The sequence below is a fragment of the Musca domestica genome, unplaced genomic scaffold (assembly GCF_030504385.1).
Source record: "Musca domestica strain aabys unplaced genomic scaffold, Musca_domestica.polishedcontigs.V.1.1 124, whole genome shotgun sequence".
Lineage (NCBI taxonomy): Eukaryota > Metazoa > Arthropoda > Insecta > Diptera > Muscidae > Musca > Musca domestica.
Window position 1 is genome coordinate 951,183 of NW_026712162.1, and position 20,384 is coordinate 971,566.

At 33.0% G+C, this 20,384-nt stretch overlaps 1 protein-coding gene across 2 annotated transcripts in view; it reads right to left on the reverse strand.

Moving 5' to 3' along the window:
* Positions 1-20,384, reverse strand: part of LOC131800713 (serine-rich adhesin for platelets-like) — a 355,165-nt gene that overhangs the window by 168,964 nt on the left and 165,817 nt on the right. The gene's annotated exons all lie outside the window — the stretch shown is intronic.

Consider the following 20,384-nt stretch of genomic DNA (forward strand, 5'->3'; position numbering starts at 1 on the left):
TCGGCAGTTCACCACTTTCGGCCAAGCGAAGCAACTCCTTAGCTCATTTGAGTATATTTTCTTTCTGTTGAGGTGTACGTTCTTGCAATTTTTAGAATTTCAATGGCTTTAGCCCGAGCTCATTTTTCAATATTTGCCGAATGGAATACTGCGATATGTTCAGCTCACGAACCGGCCACTGCGGCGCCGGTTTCGATCACATCGCTTCTTTACTTTTCGAACCAATTCTGTTGATGTTGCTGTTAACTTCCGTCCACTTTCTTGACGTCGGGCTACGCTACCAGTATCACGGTAACGAAAGATCGTACGAGACACAACAGATTTATTCATATTTAAATTCTGGAGAGCTCTAACGATAGCCACTTGTTTCCCAGCCAAATATAAAGAAATCCCACTATCACGCCTGAAGTCCATCACGAATAACTTTTTTTCTGCACAATTCTCTCCAAAATGCTTTTGTACGCTTGTAAACAATATAATGAGCTATCACTGGAATAATTTTAACAGCTGTCGAACGAGTGACTTAGAAATGAAGTTGGTTGCAGTGTTTTCATATCACCCTGTATAGGGAGTTACTGTTATATGGGGGATATACGATATCGTGGACCTATATAGACAATACTCTCCCAGAGGATAAAGTACTCAGAGGGAACACCTTTTGTGGATTTTCAGACAATTTAATTTAAAAATTTAGCTACAATCATCAAAATACCGAATTTTGGGGGGAGGGTACCGTTTTACGGGGGCTTTTGCGATATCGTGGACCGATATAGTCCATCTTCGAACTTGACCTGCAGACAAAATACTAATCTATGCAAAATTTTAGCTTCGTATCTTCATTCGTTTTGACCCTAGTGTGATTACAACAGACGGACTGATGGATGTACAGGTCCAAATCGTCTTACGCTGCTCAAGGATATATATACTTTGTTATGTCTAAAATTATTATTTCGATGAGTTACAAAGGGAATGACGATCTTAACATACCCTCCATACTATGTATGTTGGAGGGTTAAAAAAAGAGCGGATGTGATTGTGGTTTAAAACAAATTAAAAATTCACTTTGTGGCTCTAGTGATGATTGCAAAAAAGTTTATAAAATCCACATCAAGAACTCTGAAGGTTGTTGAACAAAGATCGAAAAATCACTTTTTTTGCTCTAATTCACATTTAAAAGCTTTTTTACAGGAAAAAAAATACCACTTTTCCGCAGTGTTGTATTTTTTGTTGTTGTGTTGTATTTTTTTCTCAAACAAAATCTGAACCTTAATACTTATTCTTGTAGGACGATAGGAATGTGAAAAATACCATATTAAATGAGTTTTTCAAAATTTAGATTTCTTTAAATTAATTTATAATTTCAAAAATCATATTTTCAGTGGTATTTTAATACATACTAATACATGTCATTGATATACATAAATACACACACACATGTAATTATTTAATATGCTTTCATTTTCCATAAATTCCTCTCAATGTTCTAAAAACATAAAAAATGATAATAAAGAAAAATTATAATTTTATGAAAAAAAAACTATTTCTTCCCATGCTCTGGGAGAGAGACAGAGAGCTATTAAGAACGCTTTTAATGCTTAACCATAATAATCTAATCAGGTTCATGGGGTCGAATCGGTTATAAAATTAATCTCAGCAAACAACGAAATAAAAGTGTGAAACACAAATCTCAACATAAATCACTCAAATCTTAACAACCACAACTAAAACCATAACAACGCGATTAACATTTTTAACAATTCGAAGACAAATGTTTTTACAGATAAGAGATTTCATTTTAATGATGGGATGTAAGCTTTTTACACGCTGCAGAACCACAATTAAGTTTGTGGTGTTGTAGTTTTTTTTTAACTAGAACCAAAAATATTAAAAACTTTTTGTAAAACAACAAAATTTAAGTTTTCTTTCTCTTAGAACCCTCACAGCAACAATAAAGCATCCAACGACCAACAACTACAACACCAACAAAACAGCAGCCGTGAAAAGTGAAATGATGAAATCAAGATCCCTCCCAGGGAAATATGATAATGTAAACAGTGATAAGTCAATGAACTGAAAATTTATACATTTTTGTTGGGTTTACTATGGGACGAAGAAAGGGAGGGGGAGAGGAGAGCAAAAAAGCTATCATGCCTCAAATCATAAAAGAAAAGGGCAAACTGACAAATGGTTAGACACACAACGTTTTTTTTCTGTTAAATGGGGTGGCGGCGGTCAGTTTTTTTTTGTGATTGTTATAATGCGAGGGTATTATGAGTTCAAGTTCCAATGGTGTTTTTTTCTTTTCTTCTTGCTTTTATGGTGGACTATTAAATATGAATTTAAAATAAATTTATGAGAAAAAAATAGGTTTTTTTATCTGAGAGTGCATCATTTTATTTGATATCATTTAAATATAGGTGATAGGGAGGCTGTACCAAAACATGGACCAATTTGTCTTTTATCGATCGACTTAGAAACCGAAATGGCAAAATTCAGTCACTGCTTTTGCAAAAAAATTTAATAACTTCTATGGGGAGTAGCTGTACAGGGTTGCCCATATTCGACGGACCCATCTGGCAACGCCATAACTTTTGACAGAGATGTCACATCGCTTAATGACATACCGCGTTTGAAGTGTCAGTCCAAGCAGATTTTTACCATGAACCAATACACGACACGCGAGCGCTCTGAAATAGTTAAAATTTACATTCAACAGAAGAAGCCATTTGTGAAAACTCAACGTGCTTTTAAAACATTAAAACATGTGAGAAGTGCGCCTTCTAAGAACACCATTAAGCGTTTAAACGAAAAATTTTCGACTGGTAAGGCTCTTTCTAATCCGAAGAGGCAATATAAAAGTCGACCAAGGCAATCGGCCGAGAATATCGCTGCCGTACGAGCCAGTGTTGAGAGGTCCCCAAGAACATCCCAAAAACGCCGTTCTGAGCAGTTGGGTATGGCTCAGTCCACTTTACAACGGATTATTGGCATTGATTTGATTGACGCAAAGAATGTTGCCTGCGGACAAGCCTCGTCGATTGGAATGAGTCATCGAAATGGCCGAAGATGACGACATGGGTCCGTCGAATATGGGCAACCCTGTACATGGAGACCATACCAAAAATTGAAACTAGACCTGAATACACAAAAAAGGACGGATTTGTGGAAACCCGTAGCTTTTAATCTTATTTCGAGTCTTAGGACGTATTCCACATCAAATAATCGTTGATCTTTTACAGATATTTAGAATTGATGTCGCAAAGATTTCATGTTAGATTACATGGATGTCTGTGTACATCCATGCATTATAAAATCATTTCGGGGGTCTAGCCAGAATTTTAAAATTTTCCAGTCTTTTTGCGTTGACATGTAATAATTCTGGATTTTTGGCAATTCGTAATAAAGGATGAGAAAAGTACTCAAAATATAATACTTTTTATTTGACAAAGGGAATGAGCTAGAAATTTGGAATGAGTTCCTGATAGAGTATAGGATAGATGTACCATGGGGGTTGTTGGAAATTCGCAATTTAAGGTTATGAAAATTTCTATAAAATAAAAACAAGTAAAAAAACATTAAGTTCGGCCGGGCCAAACTTTTAATACCAGCCACCTTAGGGTAAAGGAAACATTAGAAGAAATGTGGCGAAAACTATCAAAATACCGAATATCGGAAGGTACCGTTATATGGGGGCTATATCAAATCGTGGACCTACATATACAATGTTTCGCCAAAGGAGCTAGAACCCATTATGACCTACAAATACCAATTTTCAGACAAATCCGTGAAAAAATGTGGCAAAAATCATCAAATTACCGAATGTCTAGAGGTACCGTTATATGGGGGCTATACCAAAACGTGGACCTATAATTACAATGACTCGCCACACGAACTGGGACCCATTATGATCTACAACTAGCAATTTTCAGAGTAATTCTTGAAAAAAATGTGTAAAAAAACATCAAAGTACCGAATATTGGGAGGTACCGTTATATGGGGACTATATCAAAACGTGGACCTATACACACAATGTTCCGCCACACGATCTAGAACCCATTATGACCCACACATACCAATTTTTAGACAAATCAGTGAAAAAATGTGGCAAAAACCATCAAAATACCGAATATTGGGAGGTACCGTTATATGGGGCTATACCAAAACGTGGACCCATACATGCAATATTTTGCCACACGCACAGGGACCCATTATGACCTACAAGTAACAATTTTCAGGCAAATCCGTGGAAAAAATGTGGCATAAATAATGAAAATACCGAATATCGGGAGGTACCGTTACATGGGGACTATACCAGAACGTGGACCGATATATCTCATTTTCATAACCAACCATCCTAGACACAATACAAATAGCTCTGCTAAATTTTGGAGCTCTACGTCAAATAATGTGGGCTGTATCGTGATTTCAACAGACAGACGGACATCGTTAAATCGACTTAGAATTTTATGCTGATTATGAATATATATACTTTATGGGGTCTACGACGAATATTTAAGGATGTTACAAACGGAATGACAAAGTTAATATACCCTTCTTTCTAAGGTGGAGGGTATAAAAATGATACCATTTGGAAAACGTATAGCGCTTAAAACTTGAAATTTGGTTTGGTTTTGGAACAATTGAATTTAGGGTGAACCGACGAAGTTGAAATTTCGGTGGTATGTTCATAATAAATATGTGGTTTTCCTTTGGAAATTGTTACTACAAGTTCACGAAAAGTACTAAATAGTACTGTATTTGGCACAATTAAGCATTGCTTGAAATCTGAAATTTGGTATTACAGTCGTTATTCAAGTGCAGCCTGGATATATGGCGGTGGTTTCGAAAATGTGTACTACAATTGTACGAAAAGTACTGAATGATGCTATATTTGGTATTGGGTCAAGGGATATAGATAAAATCTGAAATTGGTATAGAGATCGCTGATGGAAGCTGAGTTTGAGATTTGGCGTAGGTTTGTTATTGTGTCCTATATTTGTAGGAAATTTACTAAATTTTGGATTAAGGGATGGGGATGGAATCCTCAAATTTGATATTGAAATCTCTGTTGATATGTTGGTGGATTTGGAAATGTGTACTAACTGTATAAGAAAAGTACTAAATAGTACTAAATTTAGTAGTAGATGATGGAATAGAGCTGAAATTTTGAACTTTGTTACGTCTATGTTGTTATTTGTAGTTAAAATATGAAAGTGGTTTTGAAAATGTGTACTATAATTGATAAGAGCTGAAATTCTGAAATTTGATGTTGACGTCTCTTGGTATCTGGTATATTGAGATTTGCAGGTGGGTTTGGAAATGCATTCCATATTTGTACGAAAAAACTAAAAGGTACTACATTTGGTATTAGGAGAAGGGATAGGGCTGAAATTCCCAAATTTTGCTATTGAGGATCCGGTTGGTATTTGGAATTGGAAATATGCACTATTATTGAACGAAAAGTACTATATGGTACTAAGTTGAACGAAAAGTACTATATGGTACTAAGCTCTACAGTGGGTGAAGGAATAGAAATGGAATCCTGAAATTTGAAACTAATTTCACTGTTAGTGTCTGTAGTTGAGAAAAGAAGATGGTTTGGATATGCGCACTGTAATTGAACTAAATGGTACTAAATTTGGCTATGGGCCGTTGTCCCGAAATTTAATATTGAGGTCACTGTTGGTTTCTACGGTTTACACATGGACACGTTGAAAAAGTTTTGGACAGAAAAATTGGATGTGAGTCCATTATGCAATGCTTTTACTAATAGCCTCCTCGGTAAACTTCAATATGAATAAAATTAAAGACTTTTTGGTGCAGAAGGTGAAAATTTTCCTATTCTTCTTTTCGAAAAAATCAGCTAAGTTCGGCAGGGCCGAACTTTTTATTTGGAAGAAACTTTAATTTAAAAGGAAGTTGAAAAATATCCAAAAAAAAATCCGTCGAAGAATACCGCTCAAGGGAAACCCGTTTTATGGGAGCCATACGAAGACGTGGTCCTGCATAAGTATTTTTATACCCTACACCACAAGGTGGTCAGGGTATCATGTCTTTGTGCATTTGTTTGTAACGGGCAGAATCACAGTCTGAGTCGATTTATGCATGTCCGTCCGTCCGTCCGTCTGTCCGTCTGTCCATGTATTTTTGTAAACAAAGTACAGGTCGCATTTATTGCCCGATCCAGATGAAATTTTGCAAAGATCTTTTGTTTGGCCCAAGGACGAACCCTATTGAAATTGGAGATAATCGGTTAAAATTTAGATATAGCTCCCATATATATCTTCGTCCGATTTACCTTTTATTGTGCACCAAACGTGTAATATCAGCCCGAATTGTATGGAATTTTGCATATACACCCAAATTAGGCCTGAAAATATGTATGCCAAATTTGATCGAAATCGGTTCAGATATAGCTATAGCTCCCATATATATTGTTCATCCGATTTGTTATTTTTGTCCACCGCCGCCGTAATATGCACTATGCAACAACAATATTTGGGGAAATATATCAAATACAGCTCAGAAATAAATTTGCCAAATTTTATAGAGATCGGTTCAGATTTGGATATAGCTCCCATATATAACTTCGTCCGATTTACTTTCTATTGTGCACCAAACGTCTAATATTTGTCCAAATGGGATGGAATTTGGCACTTACGACCGAATTGAGTCTAGAAGCTGGTATGTCAAATTTGGTGAAGATCGGTTCAGATATAGCTATAGCTCCCATATATACTGTTCATCCGATTTGTTATATTTGTTACCCACAACCGTAATATGCACTCCGTAACAACGATATTCAGGGAAATATATCAAATACAGCTCAGAAATATCTTTGCCAAATTTTATCGAGATCGGTTCAGATTTGGATATAGCTCCCATATATATCATTATCCGATTTCAAATTAATTGTGCACCAAATGGGCAATACAATTCCGAATTTAAAAGATACAAATACTTCGGCGTATTTAGTCCTTTGAACTTTAAATGATAATTATAATCATAGCGTGTATGATTGAATTCTCCCATAAAAACTTTTAATTGTTATGTGGAGCTCTACTTAATTAACAAAGTGGTGTAGGGTATCATAAAGTCGGCCCCGCCCGACCTTAAGACTTTCTTTACTGGTTTTGTCATAGGCTGTGGTACCGACTCCGAACTTTAAATATGAATTTGAAAAAAAATGGAGAATAAAGCCACTGATATTATCAGAATTCCCAATAAAGAAAGGTAACGTTATATCGGACGTGGACCTGTATAGACAATTTTCCATTATATGTTGAACTATCCATCACGAACTTCATATATGAAATTTGAAACAATTTCGTTGAATAATGTCGCTAACATTATGGAAACAACGAATATATGGGATACCGTACATCCTGTGCTGTCACAGGATGTAGTAATACCGAATATAGGGAGCTACCGATATATTGGGGGCTATACGATGACCTGGACCTGCGTAGACAATTTTGTTTCATAGACTGTAGTACCCATTACGAACTCTAAATAGGAAATTCATAAAAAAATCATCAAAATCTCGAATATGGGGGTTAGGGGCAGCAATGGGGCTATACGATATCGTGGGGCCTTACGATATCGCGGACCTATACAGACATTTCTCTTCCATGGGGTAAAGTGCCTAGAAAGAACTTCTTGTGCGGATTTTGAGACAATTGCATTGAAAAATAGCGAATATCGGGGGTACCGTTATATGGATGCTATATGATATGTTGAACCGATATAGCCCACCTTCGAACTGCCTGTAAACAAAAGACATATCTGTGCAAAATTGTAGCTTCCTATCTTAAATCGTTTTGACTCTAGCGTGATTACAACAGACCGACAGCCGGATGGACGGGCATGGCTAAATCGTCTTAGAATTTTACGCTGATCAAGAATATATGTTCTTTGTTAGTTTTAAAAATTATTATTTCGATGAGTTACAAACGGAATGAAGAACTTAATATATGGTAAGAGGCCTAACAGGAACTGCTGGAACGAATATAATATTTTAAGAAGGGCTTTTCACTGACGAAGTAGAAGAGACTTGCTGGTAGATTATAAAAATGCAATAGCAATATAAGTAAATAATATTTCGCCATCTTCGGATAACTTATATACACATAAATACCTTTCTTTGGAAATTCCGCCACATAAAGAAATACACTGGACTTACCTGTAAAAAAAGTAAAAAAGAAAAATATGTTGACATTTATGCATCATTGAAAAATAAATATTTGACGCCTAAAAATATACTTCACATAATGTCTAACGACTTTCATGTCCTCAGACGAAACTAAGTTTTTTTGTACCACGATCCAAATGTGAATACGCATGAAAAAAAACACTACTAGCAAATATTTCATATTTTGAAGTGTTTTAATTGAAATCCAAAAATTGCAAAGACACATTTGATGTTTTTCGTTCGGAATCGTTTTACAAGAGCTGGCTCAGAAATAGTTAAGGTAGTTATTAGGTGCCAAACATGAATTATTCAATATTTTAAAATGCCCATAACTCCTTAAATATTAACATTTCGGGATTTTTAGCTATTATTTGTGATCACTTTTTGAGGCATGAACTATTCAATATTTTAAAATGGCCATAACTCCTTAAATATTAACATTTCGGAGTTTTTAGCTATTATTTGTGATCACTTTTTGAAGCACGAAATTTTCAATATTTTAAAATGGCCATAACTCCTCAAATATTAACATTTCGTGGTTTTTAGCTTTTAAATGTGATCACTTTTTGAGGCATGAATTATTCAATAGTTTAAAATGGCCATAACTCCTTAAATATTAACATTTCGGAGTTTTTAGCTATTATTTGTGATCACTTTTTGAGGCATGAATTATTCAATATTTTAAAATGGCCATAACTCCTTAAATATTAACATTTCGGGGAGCTAAAACTTTAAATGTGATCACTTTTTGAGGCATGAATTATTCAATAGTTTAAAATGGCCATAACTCCTTAAATATTATTAGGTGCCAAACATTTAGTTAAACCTTGGCGTATCCAACTTTCCTTAACTCTGTCAACCCTAAGTATACAATTTCTTTAAAAAAAAAAAATAAATAAAAAAATAAATAAAAAAACAAAAATAAATAAACAAAATAAAACGCTCAATAGAAAATAAATGTCAAGGAAAAATTGTGTACTTTCGACATTTTGTTAAACCTAAATAAACAAAAAGAAAATGTACTTTTACTTTCCGATTGTAAGATAAGTATTAAGATATTTTTAGAAAAGATTAAAATCAAATTTGCCTGTGTAAATAAATACCTGGACGACAGTTAGAAGAGGTAAGTAAATAAATAAAAGTAAACTTGCCATTAAAAAGACGATTTAAAGGATATACCCAAAAACTTTTGAAATCTAATATTTTTTCTTCAAGGGTTATAGTCATCACCTGCCTTTTAAAAACAATTTAATTGTAGATTAAAAGAAACGAAAAGGCAGTAACAAGGTTTTAATTAATTTAAGGATAGCATGTATAAAAATATAATATATAAAAAAAATGCTATGAGATGATTATTTAGAGAAATTATAATTCTTAGTGATTTCCAGAAGGGTAAGCCCTTATTGACACAATTTTAAATTTTTTTTATAACCTCAATCACATGTCTTCAGAGGGTATAAATCATTTGATACGGCCAAAACGTGCCTCTTTGAAATAACAGTTTTAGATAATTGGTCTCTTTGCACCAAATCCGTTTCAGGACATTTCGAGTCGATCTAGCGATGTCCGTTCGTGCGTCTGTCTGTCTGTCTGGTGCGCATGATAATTCTCGGTGCGCATGATAAGCGATTTGGTCCAGACTTGATAAATCGATCTTAGATCGAGTTAGGAGATGGGCGATATCCGTTCACTTCTTCTGGTACCTCCCAAAAAAAGTCAAAATTTCCAAAAAAAAAATATTTTTTATTTGTAATCTATTTTTGTGAATCCTAATACTTGCATCAGTGCTAGGTTACGTTCGAGAATGGACAATATCAGTCCACTCCATCAAGTACCTCCCCACAAAGGGTCAGAATTTTGAATAATTAGAACTCTTATAAAATGTGATGTAGGAGACCGATTGTCTTCAAAAATACAAACATCACAAGGTCTTTTTTATCAACCGAAGGTCGGGTGTGAGGATGGAATATATCGGTCCACTCCTTCTGGTACTTCCCCCGCAAAAGGGTCAAAATGTTGAATATCGACGAAGCTCATAAAACGTGAAATTAACATCCGATTACATTCAGATTTGGTACATCTCAATATTTTCATCAACACAAGATCTGTCATAAAGATGGTAGAGATCGAACCAATCCTTCTGGTGCCTCCCCCACAAAGTGTCAAAGTTTTAAAAAACCAAATCGATTATAAAATCCGAAATAAGCATCCGGTTCTCTTCATATTTCACACATCCAATTATTTCTACCAACACAAGATCTGCTGTGAAGATGGAATATATCGGTCCACTCCTTGTGGTATCTCCCCACAAAGGCTCAACATTTTGAATATCCATGAAACTCATAAAATGCAAAATTAACCTTCGATTCCATTCAGACTTGGCACATCTCAATATTTCTATCAACACAAGATCTGTTATAAAGATGGTACACCATTTTTTCTAGTACCTTTTCCACTTAGGGTTCAAGATTTTGAAAATCAAAACACATCTCTCGCAGAAACCTGTGATGAATATGAAATTTATGATTTCGCATAAAATTGGATATAAATGTTCGATTTTCCTGTAATTTTGCTCTTACCAATATTTTCATCTGTATTAGATGAAATATGAAAATGGAATACTTCGGTCGACTATAGCTGGTACCTCCTCTTGCATATTTTAAAAATTTTTAAAAATTATCAAATATCTCATATAAAGTGAAGGAAGTAGTCGATTAATATCATATCTATTTAGGTCCGATACGAAATGGCCAATATTGGCTCATTCCCTCGGAACTTACTCCGTAGAGTGTCAAAAATTTGAATAATCGTAACAGAAGTCAAAATATATTTAAATAATCGAACATTGGCTGAGGGTATACATCTGTCGGGAAGACCGACTGATACTTATTAATTAGTTTTAATTAATTCTTCAAGAAGCCTTTAAATATTAATTTTATATGTTTTAAATATTTTTTTTATGAAAGGGGTTTTTAAATAATTTATTTTAGAAACAGCAATTTGTGATTTTAAAATATTTTTGTCAAGTACCAACAACTCAATAATCGTGGATTTTACAATATTTTTTTTTTTCAAGGATCAACATACCGATTTTTAAAATATTTTTTTCAAGGACCCCCAGGAGAGTGTAATTGATTTAAAAAAAAAATAATGACTAAAAGGCTAGTATTGTGACAAAAAACAATCTTGAATTTTTGAAATGAAAATTCTCAAGAACCCAATGACTAATGATCGTAGATTTTTAAATAAAATTTTCCAGGACTCACTTTCCATTAATGGTGAATTAATTTTTTTTGAACATCAGATCAATAATCTCGTATATTTTTTATCAATTTATTAAAGACCTACTGACCATTTTTGAAAAAGTTGTCTTTAAAAACCAGCAGACCTATAATCAAGAATTAAAAAAAAAAACGTTTCAAGGAAAGGAACCGGTAGACTTAGATTTAAGTATAATTTTTTCAAGGGTTTTTGTGGACAAATTGTGGATTTTTATACCCTACACCATAGTATGGACGGTATATTAAGTTTGTCATTCCGTTTGTAACACCTAGAAATACACATTTTAGACCATACAAAGTATATATATTCTTGATCAGCATAAAATTCTATGTCGATCTAGCGATGTCCGTCCGTCTGTCTGTCTGTGGAAATCACTCTAGCTTCCGAACGAATTGAAGTAGATTGATAAAATTTTGCTCAAATGTATGTTATGTCTGCAGGACTTTTGGTATTGAAAATGGACCATGCAGGTCCACTTTTTGGTATAGCCCCCATATAACGGTACATCCAGATATTCGGTATTTTAATGATTTTAGCGACATTTTTCACCGGAATTGTTTCAAATTTGGTATTTAAAGTTCGTAATGGATACTACAGCCCAAGACAGAAAATTGTCTGTGCATGTCCACGTTTTCGTAGAGCCCCCATATAACGGTACCCCCAAATATTCGGTATTTTGATGATTTTAGCAAATATATTCACCGGAATTGTTTCAAATTTGATATTTAAAGTTCGTAATGTATACTACAGCCTACGACAGAAAATTGTTTGTGCAGGTCCACCTCTTCGTATAGCCCCCATATAACGGTACCTCCAGATATTCGGTATTTTGATGATTTTAGCGAATTTCTTCACCGGAATTATTTCAAATTTGGTATTTGAAGTTCGTAATAGATACTACAGCCCAAGACAGAAAATTGTCTGTGCCGGTCCACGTCTTCGTAGAGCCCCCATATGACGGTACCTCCCGATATTCGGTATTTTAATTTCATCGACATTATAACCGATTTTTTTTTAAGTTTCGCATTTGAATATTGTAATGGCTTATGACAAATGTTACCTACGCAGGTTCATGTCGTCGTATAGACCCTAATATAATAGCTACATTCGGTATTTTTAAGATTTTAACAGAAGTTTTTACGGATTTTATTATTTTTGGGAATTGCCAAATTCGTCCCAAAGGGGTATTCAAAGTTCGGCCCAGCCGAACTTACAGTTTTTTTACTTGTTGTTAATAATTTTTAAAGATCTATGCATTGATTTTCATTTGAGTGTTACTTGTAAGAAATCCACGATTTAGAACCTTAAAAAATATTTTTTAAAATTATTGTTATGAACCTTGATTCTGGCCCTAGAATGAAACATTTACAATTCTGAATTAAAGAATATTTGTTTTTTAAAAATCTACGGTTCTGTTTTGATATTGAAAATGGGCGAAAAACGGTCCATATTTTGGTACCGAACTTATAAAGAGTGATTTTCAAGAGCTATAGGAAAGATAAAAAAGGACATAAAATTCAGAAAAATACATGAATATATACTTTTTTATTTGAATCGATAGTACGGTCCAAATAATTTAATGTTTGAATATTATTTTATGTAAATGTTAACCCCGACTGATCCCAAAAACGGTACATCAGCTTAGTGCAATTTTGGGTATTTTTTTTCCAACATTTCTGTCGGTATATATACTTTTTTATTTGAATCGATAGTACGGTCCAAATAATTTAATATATGCAAATTTTGACTCCGACTGCTCCCCAAACGGCCCATCAGCTTAGTGCAATTTTGGCCAATTCTTACCAACATTTCCGCCGGTATTGTAAGAATAAATGTTCCAAAGTTGTATTCTACTGCGTCAATTGAAGCGCCCTCGTTTGATAGTTTTTGCAATTCTGCTTCTTCGAGCCAAAAATGAGCTTCGCCGCTGAAAGCGCGATGAACATAATACATTTTTATGATTTGTAAGCGTGGAATTCTATCTCGATAATATATTATTTACTTATTTCACTCCCTTAAGAGTATCGTCCTACAAGCAGAATTTTAGATTCCGGCACAAACCGTTTCATCTGGGCGTCTAGTATGAACCAGTTCCTCATCTTCTTCTTCTTTAATACACAGAAGTCATGGCCACCTAAATTGATATACCCGATGTAGGTGCCGCCTTGCCTTCTCGCAAAGATTCTTTACAGTTCTTCGAAAAATCTTTTCCAACAGATGTCATTCCTTTACTAAGAAATGCCTAGACATACAACTGCATTTCTAATTACTGCGAAGTTTATTATCCAAGCCACCAAGTACATGGTCTCATAGAGAAGACAAAAAAGAACAAACAAACAAAATATAAATCAATATCATCGTTTTATCCATCCATCCATCCATCCATCTCTATGGCAAATGACAAAAGCGAACAATGGCAAAATCACTAAAATCAACATTACCGTCTAAAAGTGTACAGTAATTGGAAGCATGGAAATAATACCGCAAATCTGTCCATGTCCCATGGCTATGGCCGGCAACTTGGTGTTGACTCTGGTGCTTGGTTTTTCGTTTTGTTTGGCCAAGTGCCAACTCAGCGGTTTTTTTTTAAACAGTAATAGTTCATAAATAATGATTTGTTTTTCTTTCTTCTTCTATCTTGGATGCCTCTAAACATTGCAGTAATTTCTGTCGGCCAAAGTCTGTTGTTTATATTTTGGCGAGCAAAAAAAAAAAGCAGTCAGTTTTATTTGTTTAATTCTAGACTAAGTTTCGAGGATGTATTAGAATTCATGGAATTTATTGTGTGCCATAATTGTAATGTCTGCAATCCATTGTTGGCAGCAAGTTGTTCAACAGGGGATGCAGAAGATGACCCAGCAAACATTTGGGAGAGAAATTGAGAATGGAAAGGGAGAAAAATCATTACAAAAAAAAAAAAAAAAAACGTGTATGTATGTATCCGCAATGATCCTTTAATAGATTCCGAAAAAATCCATTTGACTAAATATTTGAAAAAAAAAAATCAACGACTATGCCATGCATGGTCCTCGAAATTCTTTCTAAAAATTTCTATTTGTTCTTGTTGACTCTTACAGGATTATGTCCTCGAATGCTGTTTAACGAAATCTGTCTTTGATGTCTCTCGACAAAATACTACTGAGACAAATTTAATGTCCTTCATAGTCCTTGACAAAAATATTCATAAAAAATGCAAGGCTATTTTTTCGAGGATAAGTAAGGAAACAGTAGTGGATTTTTAAGATATTTATTCCAAGACAATCAAGGACTTAATTTAATAGATTTTTTTTTAAACTTATATGGACCGTAACTCGGATTCTTTTACAGGCTTAAAATAACAAATAGGGATATTAACAAGGAATTTTACGAATATATCCTCAGAACAATTAAAGAATACATTTTTAAGGTCAATCAAGGACACAATAGTGGATTTTTCAAGCATATATTTTTTAAAAGATAAATAAGGACTCAATCGTGGATTTTGAATTGCTTTTTTATTTTCAAGAACAATTAAGGATGCTAAAGAGGATTGTTTTAAATATATTTCAGATTTTTTTTTCTGACGAAAATCTTGGTTTGTTTAGGAATATTATTTTAAAGGCAATCTTGGATTTTTTTAAGAGTATCGGTTTAGAGACACAGTACTTATTTTTTAACCATTTTTTTTCGTTTTAAACACAATCATTGATTTTTAAAGGATATTTTTAATACATTGGATATATTAAGAATATTTTTTTAGGGCACTACCGAAAATTTTCAAGTACAGTCAAAAGACCAGTTGCGAATTTTTTGAGAAAAAAATTTTGATGGACAATTAAAAACATCTAAAGGAAAATAAACTTGGTGGTTGATTTTTAAGAATTTTTTTTCTAGGGTAATGATGGACTAAATTGTGTATTTTTTTAAAAAGGAGAGGAGAATCAAAACTGATTCTTTTAAATATTTTGCAAGGACATAACGGTAGACACAATAAAATTAATATAATCATATGTTTCAAAGGATTCACTGGTGCATTTTTAAAATATAGTTTTCCTAAAAATCAAAATTGTGTGGCTATTTAAATAAAATATTGAAATATTCTTACAAAAATTGGCCTTTCAAGCCCCTAGACCTTTTAGTTTCTTCAAAGAAATTATTTAAAAACTCAAGCTTTTTGCTATAATGGTTATTGAAAAAAATGCTCGTAAAATCCAAAGTTTGTGTAATTTTTTTTTTTTTTTGATTTATAAAGAGATCCTTAAAAAACGAAATTTTACAAATTTTTGTGTCCTTACATTTCTTCCTACAAATCCACGCTTGGTTGCCTTTTTAGACCTTAAAAAATAAAAATCCATGCTGATGGCCCTCTTATTCTTATTCCACGTTTTGTGGATAAATTGACCCTGTGCTTGATAGTCCTTAAAAGCATATATATCAAAAATCCTTGATTATTTGTCTGTTTATTCTTGAAAAATACGTTAAAAAATCTTCGATTATTGATCGATGGGTCCTTCCAAACATTATGTTTAAGAAATTACGACTAACGGTCTGCCTACAAAGTATGTACCAAAATTCTCGTCTGTTGGTTCTTAAAAAAATGTCTTAAAAATCCACGATAGTCGGGCCTGTTGGTCCTTGAAAAAACTCCATGGGCAGCTGGTACTTAAAAAAATGTTTAAAAACACACGTTTTTTATAAAAAAAATCAGGATTTTTGGTCTGTTGGTCCATGAAAACAATTATTTAAAAAATCCAAGATGTTTGATCTCTAAGTCCTTTAAAAAATATAAAAAAGCAGCGAATATTGATTATTGGTCCTCGAAAAAAGTTATTTAAAAATTCCAAGTTCATTGGTCAGCTGGTCCTCAAAAAAATCCACAGTAATTGGTCAGTTGGTCTTTGAAAACAAAAAAAATACTTAAAAAGTCAACGTTTGTTGGTCTGCCGGTCCTTAAAAAAAAAAAAAAAACAATTTCAAAAATCCAGGCGTATTGGTATGTTGGTATTTTTTTTTAAATCCACATTTATTGGTCAATTGGTCCTTGAAAAAATTATTTAAGAAACCCACGTTTATTTTAAAAATCTACGTTTTATGGGGTGTTGATCCTTATTGGTCTGGTATCCTTGACAAAATATGATTTAAAAATCCACGAGAGGTCCTTGAAAAAAATATTCTTTCAAAATCCACGAGATGTCCTTGAAAAATTATTCTTTCAAAATCCACGATAGGTCCTTAGCAAGCTTATTAGTCTCTTGGTTATTGAAAAAAAAATTCTTTAAAAATCCACGCTTATTGGTCTTTTGGTTATTAAAAAAAAATTCTTTAAAAGTCCACGCTTATTGGTCTTTTGGTTATTAAAAAAAAAATTTTAAAAATCCACGCTTATTGGTCTTTTGGTTATTGAAAAAATTTTTTTAAAAATCCACGCTTATGGTCTTTTGGTTATTGAAAAAAAAAATCTTTAAAAATCCACGCTTATTGGTCTTTTGGTTATTGAAAAAAAAAAAATCTTTAAAAATCCACGCTTATTGGTCTTTTGGTTATTGAAAAAAAAAAATCTTTAAAAACACACGCTTATTGGTCTTTTGGTTATTGAAAAAAAATTCTTTAAAAATCCACGCTTATTGGTCTTTTGGTTATTGAAAAAAAAAAATCTTTAAAAACACACGCTTATTGGTCTTTTGGTTATTGAAAAAAAATTCTTTAAAAATCCACGCTTATTGGTCTTTTGGTTATTGAAAATAAAAATCTTTAAAAATACACGCTTATTGGTCTTTTGGTTATTAAAAAAAAAAAATTCTTTAAAAATCCACGCTTATTGGTCTTTTGGTTATTAAAAAAAAAATTCTTTAAAAATCCACGCTTATTGGTCTTTTGGTTATTAAAAAAAAAATTCTTTAAAAATCCACGCTTATTGGTCTCTTGGTTATTGAAAAAAAATTCATTAAAAATCCACGCTTATTGGTCTTTTGGTTATTGAAAAAAATTTTTTAAAAATCCACGTTTATTGGTCTTTTGGTTATTGAAAAAAAATTCATTAAAAATCCACGCTTATTGGTCTTTTGGTTATTGAAAAAAATTTTTTAAAAATCCACGTTTATTGGTCTTTTGGTTATTGAAAAAAATTGTTTAAAAATCCACGCTTATTGGTCTTTTGGATATTGAAAATTTTTTTTTAAAAATCCACGCTTATTGGTCTTTTGGTTATTGAAAATTTTTTTTAAAAATCCACGCTTATGGTCTTTTGGTTATTGAAAAAATTTTTTTAAAAATCCACGCTTATTGGTCTTTTGGTTATTGAAAAAAAAAAAAAAATCTTTAAAAACACACGCTTATTGGTCTGTTGGTCCTTGAAAAAAAACTTCTTTAAAAATCCACGCTTATTGGTCTGTTGGTCCTTGAAAAAAAACTTCTTTAAAAATCCACGCTTATTGGTCTGTTGGTCCTTGAAAAAAAACTTCTTTAAAAATCCACGCTTATTGGTCTGTTGGTCCTTGAAAAAAACTTCTTTAAAAATCCACGCTTATTGGTCTGTTGGTCCTTGAAAAAAAAACTTCTTTAAAAATCCACGCTTATTGGTCTGTTGGTCCTTGAAAAAAAACTTCTTTAAAAATCCACGCTTATTGGTCTGTTGGTCCTTGAAAAAAAACTTCTTTAAAAATCCACGCTTATTGGTCTGTTGGTCCTTGAAAAAAAACTTCTTTAAAAATCCACGCTTATTGGTCTGTTGGTCCTTGAAAAAAAACTTCTTTAAAAATCCACGCTTATTGGTCTGTTGGTCCTTGAAAAAAAAACTTCTTTAAAAATCCACGCTTATTGGTCCGTTGGTCCTTGAAAAAAAAAAACTTCTTTAAAAATCCACGCTTATTGGTCTGTTGGTCCTTGAAAAAAAACTTCTTTAAAAATCCACGCTTATTGGTCTGTTGGTCCTTGAAAAAAAACTTCTTTAAAAATCCACGCTTATTGGTCTGTTGGTATTTGATAAAAATTATTTAAAAATTCACGCTTATTAGTCCTTGAAAAAATATACTTTAAATATCATCGCTTATTGATCTGTTGGTCCTTGAAAATTTTTCTTTAAATATACTCGCTATTGGTCTGTTGGTCCTTGTAAAAAAATCTTTAAAAACCCACGCTAATTAGTCTTTGAAAAAATATACTTTAAATATCCTCGCTTATTTGCCTGTTGGGCCTTGAAAAAATATCCTTAAAAAATCCACACTCATTGGTGAGTTGGTCCCTAAAAAAATATTCTTTAAAAATCCACGCTTTTTGGTCCGGTGGTCCTTGAAAAAATATTCTGTAAAAATCCACGCTTTTTGGTCTTGTGGTCCTTGTAAGAATATCCTTAAAAATCCACATTCATTAGTGAGTTGGTCCTTAAAAACATTTTCTTTGAAAATCGACGCTTTTTGGTCCGGTGGTCCTTGAAAAAATATTCTAACAAAAATCCAAGCTTTTTAGTCGGTTAGTCCTCGATTTTTTTAATCCACGCTTATTGGTCTGATGGTTCTTGAAACAAATATTCTTTAAAAATCCATGAGCCTGGCCTATCCTTGTCTTAAAATCCAGTAACATTGATCAGCCCAAAGTATGTATTAAAAAATCCATGAGCATAAGTTTTATAGGACCATGACGGTTTTTGCTCCATTAGTCCTTTTTCAATTTTTTTGGTGGCGCAAGCTTTCCCACCTCTAAATGTTTGCTGGTACTTCATCTTCACATCTCCGATTGTTCCATCATCATATCCCTCGGTTATTTCTTTGTCTGCAGTTTTAATGCCCATTCCTTCTTTTTGGAATATTTTCATTATTTGGAGAAAAAAAAGAATAGATTTGCTGAATATGCAGATATAAACGAAAAGCAATGCAAAGTTTTTAATACCTCTCCCATTCTTTCTCCAGGGCTTAGAGAAAAGATGAGGATTAGCCAGGAAAGGAGGAGAAACAAAACTAAAACACAACTTGTCTATTAGCAAAGTTTTTTTTTCTTTTCTAGACAAGAAAACAAAAAGCAACAACTATAGCAGCAGTAAATTTATAAGAAACAATAGAATAACACAGCTAAAAGTGGAGAACAATGAAAAGGACAAAAGTTTTGATGTCTTTGTTGTTATTGTCGTCGTCTTCTTCTTCTTCTTCCCCCTCCTCCTCCGCTTTACTGTTATTTGTTCTAGTAATGATTTTAATTGTTTATTCATTGAAGATGGAGCATTTTGGCAGAACATCATCATGATGACGTCCATTATCATTGAAGAGGACACAATTAAACTAAAGATTGGATCCATGGACCAGCAACATCTGCTGGAGTTAGTTGGTTGGTCCTTTGTTATTGAAGACAATATTTAGGCAGAATATTGAGATTGTGTGTGTGTGCTTTAATGATAGGTAGCAAGTACTTGCAAAAGTCTACATTACTTTTGTCTTGATTACGAAGAATTAGAATGGCTATCAAATGGTTTCCTAGTTATTGGAGATCACTTCCAAACATTTTTTTTTTGTATGCCTATGCCAGCCATCATGACATCGTAAAGTCCTTGATGAAATATTTAATTGTGATTGACATATATGTGGCCTCTTGTAAATCTTCTAAAATTTTCAAAGAACATAACAAAACCAAAAACGAAGTAATTGATAAGTTTCCTTGGTTTCCTATTGTCTGAAAAATTTTCAATTTGAAATTTTGGAAAAATTGATTATGTATTAGGTTTCACGGAAAGGTGAAATAGGTCAACGTTCTAGAATAAATCAAATTTTTAAGGATCTTTAGGGATTGTATTAGTTGTAAAATTATGTAAACGGTCGCATAAGATTTAGTGCCGGAATTTTTAATTCGATTCGAGATCTCCGATATACCTTTAATTGATATTTTGTTTTTTTATTAGAATATTTAAGGTATCGTATCTATGGTCTTCTTTCAGATGTAAAATTAA